Source organism: Pteronotus mesoamericanus, unplaced genomic scaffold (assembly GCF_021234165.1).
Source record: "Pteronotus mesoamericanus isolate MK-2021 breed Mesoamerican mustached bat unplaced genomic scaffold, CSHL_Meso_final scaffold_12, whole genome shotgun sequence".
Classification (NCBI taxonomy): domain Eukaryota; kingdom Metazoa; phylum Chordata; class Mammalia; order Chiroptera; family Mormoopidae; genus Pteronotus; species Pteronotus mesoamericanus.
Genome location: NW_026555303.1, coordinates 1,210,045 through 1,217,794, shown reverse-complemented (window position 1 = coordinate 1,217,794; position 7,750 = coordinate 1,210,045). Strand labels below are relative to the sequence as shown.

General features: G+C 41.2%; 1 pseudogene; it reads left to right on the top strand.

Annotated features, from left to right (window-relative positions):
* The first annotated feature begins 1,936 nt into the window (after window positions 1-1,936).
* LOC129082154 (serpin B6-like) lies at window positions 1,937-7,386 on the top strand (annotated as a pseudogene).
* The last annotated feature ends 364 nt before the right edge of the window (window positions 7,387-7,750 follow it).

The window sequence follows — 7,750 nt, the reverse complement described above, 5'->3', positions numbered from 1 at the left end:
TAGTGTTTCTGTTGAGAAGTCAGCTCCTAGACTTATTGGGGCCCTCTTGTTTGTTACTTTCTCCTTCCCCCTTGCTGCCTGGAGGATTCTCTCTTTGTCTTTCATAGTTGCCATTTTAATGATGATGTGTCTTGGAGTGGACCTTTTTGAGTCCCCCTTGAGTGTGGTCCTCTGTGCCTCCTGAATCCATGAGAGTCATTCTCTCCTCAAATTGGGGAAATTTTCCATCATTAATTTTTTGAGTAGGTTCTCCATCCCTTGCTCCTCTTCTTCTCCTTCTGGTATCCCTATTATACAGATATTATTGCATTTCAGGTTGTCCTGCATTTCCCTCAATACCTTTTCATTCTTTTTGAGTCTTTTTTTTTTCCATTTCTTGTTCTTTCTTGGAACTTTTTTTTATCTTATCCTCCATGTCACTGATTGAATCCTTGACCTCATCCAGCCTGCTTTGGGTTCCTTCTATTGTGTTCTTCAATTCAGAAATGGTATTCTTCATATCCTCTTGTGTCTTCTTGATAGTTTCTATGTCCTTTTCCAGGCTGATATAGTTTGCTGTAAGATCCTGAGTGTTTCTCTGCAGTTTGTCTTAGTTCTCTTTGATCCGGCTGAACTCATTGAGCTTCCTTAGAACCATTGTTTTGAATTCAGTATCTGATAGTTACCTTAACTCTATTTCATTTAGCTCTCTCTGTGGGGAGTCCCCTTTTCCACTCATTTGGGGGGATCTTCTTTTTCTTCCCATTTTTATGAGACTCTGATAAGTAATTTATTTATTTATTTATTTATTTTTGCTTCTGCTTCAATTGGGCTGTCTAGATTTTCTGACTTTGTGGATTAAACTTCTATGGTAGTAGGGTGGTCTTTTTATTTATTTATTTATTTATTTATTTATTTATTTGCTTGCTTATTTATTTATTTATTTTTCCCTTTACTTTTCTTTCTGAGCCTGCTCTGATGATGTCAGTTGTTGACCGTATATGACCTCAGGTTGTTTGTTTGAGCCTTTCAGGAGTCTACTGTCTGTGTCTGACTCATGCTGTGGGCAGGTCTGTGACCATTTTGGTCGGGGCTGGACTATATTTTGGGATCACTGTGCAGTCTTATGCCAGCTCCTTGAACGCGCTTCCCCTCCCTGCAGGTTACCCCGGGCACCTCGGCTCTCCTGTGCTTGTCCCTGCCCAGAGGGCTTATTTGTTACCTCGTGTACTCCTCTGACCCCCTGGCCCGCGATCTCCCTGGCACTGGTCAGCTTAGCGTCTTCTATTGTGTGTTTTCCCCGCTTTTGGCTCTTTGGTTGCGTTGGTTACTCCCTCCAAATGGGGACTACGGAAATGGGAGGAAGTCAGCTCCAGGACTGTCTGGTTAATCCCGTGTCCGGTCTTTCCTCCAGGGACTCTGTGCAGCTCTGTGACCCCTTCGGCCCATCATCTACTAATTCTGTGAGCTGCTCTGGAATCACAGGCCGGGCGGGTCAATTTACATCTGCCCTTGCTGCTCTGTGCACTCCCTCCTAGGCCATATAAGTTCCAATCTGTGAGAGGCCTTGCCAGCCGGTGCAAGCTTTCACCAGCTCGCCCGGCTCACACACATGCTCGCCAACCCTCGCAGGCCACTCGGCGCAAGTGTGCGCGTCTGCACTGGGTTGTTTCAGGGTGTCTATTGAGTGCTTTTCATCTTTTGGCTCTTTGGGGGTGTGGTCTCTTCCCGCACAATGGAGACTATGGCAAGGAGAAGGATTCGGGACCCCCGGTTGCTCCTCCCATTCTTTTCCCAATGCCTATGTTTCTAGTCTCTCCTCAGGGTTCTCAGGGCAGTTCTGTGACCCCTTCGTCCATGGATCCAGCCCCTGTGCAGACTGCGTTTCAATCGCAGGCAGCCTGGTTCATGGGGGCCCCACTTCTTCCTCTTTGGGGCCATTCCTTTCCAGTCCACAATGGAGACTACAGAACGGTCAGAGAGTTGGCACTCTCCGGTTGCTCCTCCTGTTCTTTCCCCAATGCCTCCGTCTCCAGTCACTCCTCAAGGCTCTCCCAGCCAGTCTGCACTTAACCCCCCAACATATGTGCACAAGCTGTGTGAAGAGTGCACAAAAGGCAGGTTAACTGATCCCCTTATGCCTGAGCGTGATGGTAGATGCGGAATGGGAGGTGCGTTATCACCGGGCTCCACTGGCCACCGTGTCAGTTTTCTTCACAAAGTTTTCCTCACCAGTCTTTTCCCAGGCACCAGCCCATCCTTCTGCCGCCTCTACCCAGATATCAAGGAGGGTGGCTGCCACTGCAATTTTTGCGTTGGCCCTTTAAATGTCTCTTTGCATCCCCAGCCACCTGTCTCTGGCAGAGAATGCCCCTAAGCTTTTGGGGTTGTGTTTTGTCTGTATTTTCTTGGTTTTAGCTGCTGTAGTTTAGGGGTCACTGCTTATGATTCAGACCCCGTTCTTCTCAGGGGAAAGCTAACTGGCCGTTTCAATGTCCCTCTGGTGCTAGTGCCCGTGGGCACCCAGCCCACCCTCTCAAGCCTCCACCGCACTTCTCACCCGTTGGGATGTGTGAGAGTCGAATCCACTGTCCGAGGCTCCAAGGCTCCTCTCCCACTATTGTTCCATTGTTTTCCAGGTGATTACTCCACTATTTAGTCACAATTCCAATTTTGTCTTGGGAGGTGGTCAGCGTGACTCCCATTCACTCCTCCGCCATCTTCCTAATCCTCATTCATTTTTCAATGGTCTAATGTTCAGTCTTCATGAGTTTATAAGTTTTTGAAGTTTCCTTTTGAGGTTGATTTCCAGTTTGAAGACCTTGTGGTCCAAGAAAATGTTTAGTATTATTTCAATTTTCTTGAATTTGCTGAGGCTTACTTTGCCTCCTATGATGTGGTCTATCTTTGAAAAACTGCCATGAGCACTTGAAAAGAATGTGTATTTTTCTTCTTTGGGATATAAGGTTCTATATATCTCAGTTAAGTCTATATGATTTAGTGCATCTTCAGCTCCACCATATCCTTATTGATGATTTATTTGGAGGATTGGTCCATTTTTGACAGTGGGGTGTTGAAATCTCCTACTATCAGTGTGTTGTTCTCTATATCTTTTTTGAAGTCATCCAACAATTTCTTTCTATACTTGGGGGCTGCTATATTGGGAGCATATAAGTTTACAATGTTTATATGTTCTTGATAGATTCTTCCTTCAAGTATTATAAAGTGCCCCTCTGGGTCTCTTTTGATGGCCCCTTTTTTTTTTTTTTTTTTTTGAAATCTACTTTGATATAAGTATTGCAACCCCTGCTTTTTTCTCTTGCCCATTTGCTTGGAATATTTTTTCCATCCCTTTACTTTCAATCTGTGTAGGTCTCTTGCTCTGAGGAGGGTCTCTTGTAGGCAGCATATGTGTGGGTCATGTTTTCTTATCCATTCAGCTATCCTGTGCCTTGTGATTGTGGCATTTAGTTCATTTACATTGTGAGTTTTTAGTGATATTAACTTATTCCTTGTTCATCATTGTACCTGTGTTTTTCTTTCTCATTGTTTTTTTTTTTTTTCATCTTCTTAAACCAGTCCCCTTAGCATATCTTGGCGTGCTGGTTTGGTAGAGATGTATTCTTTTAGCCTTCTTTTGTCTAGGACACTCCTTAATTCACCTTCCATTTTAATTGAGAGTCTTGCTGGGTAGAGAAGCCTTGGTTGCGGGCTCTTGCTTTTCATGACTTGGAACATATGTTGCCATTCCCATCTCGCTTGTAGTGTTTCTGTTGAGATGTCAGCACCTAGGTGTATTGGGGCCCCTTTGTATGTTACTTTCTCCTTCTCCCTTGCTGCCTTGACGATTTTCTCTTTGTCTTTGATAGTTGCCATTTTAATGATGATGTGTCTTGGAGTCGACCTCCTTGGGTCCCTCTTGAATGGGGTCTTCTGTGCCTCCTGGTTCCATGAGACCTTTTTCTCCTCAAATTAGGGAAATTTTCCATCATTATTTTTTTGAGGAGGTTCCCTATCCCTTTCCCCTCTTCTTCTCCTTCTAGTATCCTTATTTTACAGATATTATTGCGTTTCAAGTTGTCTTGCATTTCCCTAAATGCCTCTTGATTTTTTTGGAGTATTTTTTCCATTCCTTGTTCTTTCTTGAAGCTTTTTTCTACCTTATCCTCCATCTCACGGATTCAGTCCTTGGCTTCATCCAGCCTACTTTGGATTCCTTCTACTGTGTTCTTCAATTCAGAAATGGTATTCTTCATATCGTCTTGTGTCTTCTTGATAGTTTCTATGTCTTTTTCCAGGTTGGTATAGTTTGTTGTAAGATCCTGATAATTTCTCCACAGTTTCTCATAGTTATCTTTGAAGTGGCTGAGCTCATTCAGCTTCCTTAGAGCAATTGTTTTGAATTTAATATCTGATAGTTCCCTTGCCCCTATTTCATTCAGCTCTGTCTGTGGGGATTCCCCTTTTCCACCTCTTTGGGGGATATTATTTTTCTTCACATTTTTGTCAGGGTTTATTTAATAATTAATTAATTTATTTATTTTTGCTTCTGCTTCAATTGATCCTTCTAGATTTCCTGACTTTGTGGATTAAACTTTTATGGTAGTAGGCGGGTCTTTTTATTTATTTATTTATTTATTTGTTTATTTATTTATTTATTTATTTTTTAGTTTTCTCTCTTTAGGGACTGCCTCTGCTGATGTCAGTTGTTACCCTATATGACTTTTGGTCGTTTGTTTGAGCCTTTTAGCAGTTTATGGTCTATATCTTACTCCTCCTTTGGTCAGTTGTGAACCCCTTCAGCCAGGCATCCACTATTTCATTGGATCGCTCTGCACTCTCACTCTTGCTCCTCGAGTGTGCACCCCCGCCTGGCAGAACCCCCCACCCCCCTGGACTCGGCGTTCTTGCCCCAGCCCAGGGGGCTTCATCATGACCTCGCACACTCATTTGGCCCCCCATCCCAGCGGGCACCCTGGCACTTGTCATTTTAGGGTCTTCTATTGTGTGCTTTCCCTCCTTTTGGTTCTTTGTGGTCATCGCTTGCCCACACAAAATGGAGACTATGGAAATGGGAGGAAGTTGGCTCTGGGACTCTCTGGTTAATACTGAAATTCCCATTCTTAAAACAGTCATTGAAGGCAAATACGTGGTTTACTCTAATCATGGTTTAACCTTGTAGGTTTTGGGTGGCATAAATCATACATAGACCATAATGAAGAAATGGGTATTTGACAATAGAAATACTGTATACTATTTTAACAGAAAGGTGTTAGAGAAAAAAATAATAGATGTCTATTTCATAGTAAGATTTTTTTTTAATTTTTAAATTTGATGATTATAATAGAATTGAGTTGTATATATACTGTGTATTTGATCTCCAAAACTTTTTTACTGATTGTAAGTTTGTACACTTAAACAACATCTCTCCTTCTCCTCCCTCTCAGCCCCTGGTAACTACCATCATTTTACTCTTTGTTTTTATGAGTTTGGCTTTTTATATTAAATATATATGATATACTACAATATTTGTCTTTCTCTGTCCTATCTCATTTACCATAGTGTCTCAAGATTCATCCATGTTGTTGCAAATGGTAGAGTTTTCTTCTTTTTCATGGCAGAATAATACTCCATTTTACACATATATTGCATATTTATTTATTTAATGATAGGGACTTAGGTTGTTTCCATATCTTGTCTATTTTGAATAATGCTACAATAAATATAGGAGAACAGAAATCTTTTTGATATCCTGTTTTAATATCCTTTGGTTATATGCCTAGAAGTGGAATTGGTGGACCATATGGTAGATATATTTTTCAGTTTTGAGGAACATACATACTAGTTGAATAAATTTACATCTCACCAACAATATACAAGCCTTGTCTGTTTAGACATCCTTGCCAATATTATCTTTTTTCTTGTTCATGGTAGCTATCCTCATAAGGCTAAGGTGATATCTTATTGCGATTTTGATCTTTATTTCCCTGATAATTAGTGATGTTGAGTATTTTCTGATGTATCTGTTGACCATTTGGATAGCATTTTGGGGGAAAAAAAACTTATTTAGTTTTCCTGCCCATTTTCAATGTACCAATTGTTTTTATGTTATCAAAAATATTTTGTTTTTACTACTTTCCCTTGGTATTCTGGTATATAATTATTATCCATTTTCCTTCTTCTTCTTGGATTCATAGTGTTTTATTTGCTTGTTTTGTTCTGACAATTTTTTTTAAAGACAGTTTTGAACAGTGCTTAAGAATATAGACTTTGCCTGCCACTGCACTACTCACTTGGACCACTTCACCAACAGCCTGAGACTCATCATCATGGATACTCTTTTGGAAGCACATAGAATGTTTGTCTTAAAACTTTAAAAAAAACTGGGTGGAAACAACTCAAAGGTATGTTTTTCTCACCCATGGTAACAGAGATGAATATGTCCATCAGGGTCTCCAGTAGATTCTTACTGATTTTAACAGGACAGGAATGCAGTTCTTGCTTAGAACTGCCAGCAGGTTCTTTGGAGAAAAGTCTTATGATTTCACCTCATCTTTTAAAGATTCCTGTTGCCAAATTCTACCAAGCAGAGATGGAAGAGCTCAACTTATTCAAAGCTACAAAAGAATCTAGAAAACATATAAACACCTGGGTAGCTAACAATAAAGAATGTAACATTACAGAGTTGCTATATTCAAGTTCAGTTAATCAAGTTACTTCTCTGGTTATCATGAATGCACTCTACTTTGAAGGAAACTGAGATAATCAGTTTAATAAAGAGCAAAACAAGGACAAACCATTTAAATTTAGTGAGAATAAAGTGAAACTTGTGAAAACGATGTTTAAGGAATTTACCTTTAATATGACATATAGGAGATATTCACCAAATATTCACCAAAATTCTGGTGCTGCCTTATGTCAGCAAAAAGCTAAATATGAATATCATGCATTTCAATAAAAATGTTGATTTGGAAACAGTGGAAAATAAGCATACTTATGAGAAATTCATAAAATGGTTGAGGCAAGATATGATGGATAAAGAAGTGGAAGTGTTACTCCCTAGATTTAACCCAGAGGGCAATTATGATGTGGAGGATGTTCTTCACTCTCTGGGCATGACCAATGCCTTTAAGCAGGGCAGAGTGGGGCAGACTTTTCTGGAATGTCATCTGGAAGAAAACTGTTTCTGTCCAAAGTTGTCTACAGGCCCTTGTGAAGGTCAATGAGGAAGTCACAGAGGCTTCAATCACCACTGCTGTCACCATCATTATGGTCTGATGTACAAGATTCACTGCCAGGTTCTGTGCTAACTACCTCTTTCTTTTCTTTGTTCATCACAAGAAAACCAATGGTATTCTGTTCTGTTGCTGATTCTCCTCTATTGGAATCTGTCCCTCCTGGTTTTAGGGACTGTAGCTTCACTTAAAAGTGAGAGGGTCCCAAGGCTGGAGATGAACATGGAAGCCTTGAGAAAATAGGCCACTGAGGAGACAAAACCTGTCCCGCTAGCAGGGGTGCAGACTTTGTCTCCCTCACATCACCGTTTGGCCCCAAAGGATGGCTGTTTAGTTAATGACAGGTAAGAACCTTCGATGGCAGGGGCAACCTAAGGCAGGCACAGTTGCATAGGGGCCATCAAGAAAGGACTTGGGGGACATGGAGAAGGGGCAAAAGACCTTCACCCCTCAGCTTTGTCATGGCTGGAGTCTTCATTCTATCTGAAAGAAGTCTCCTTACCTCTTGACTGCTCTGCTCCACCCACCTGGCTCAG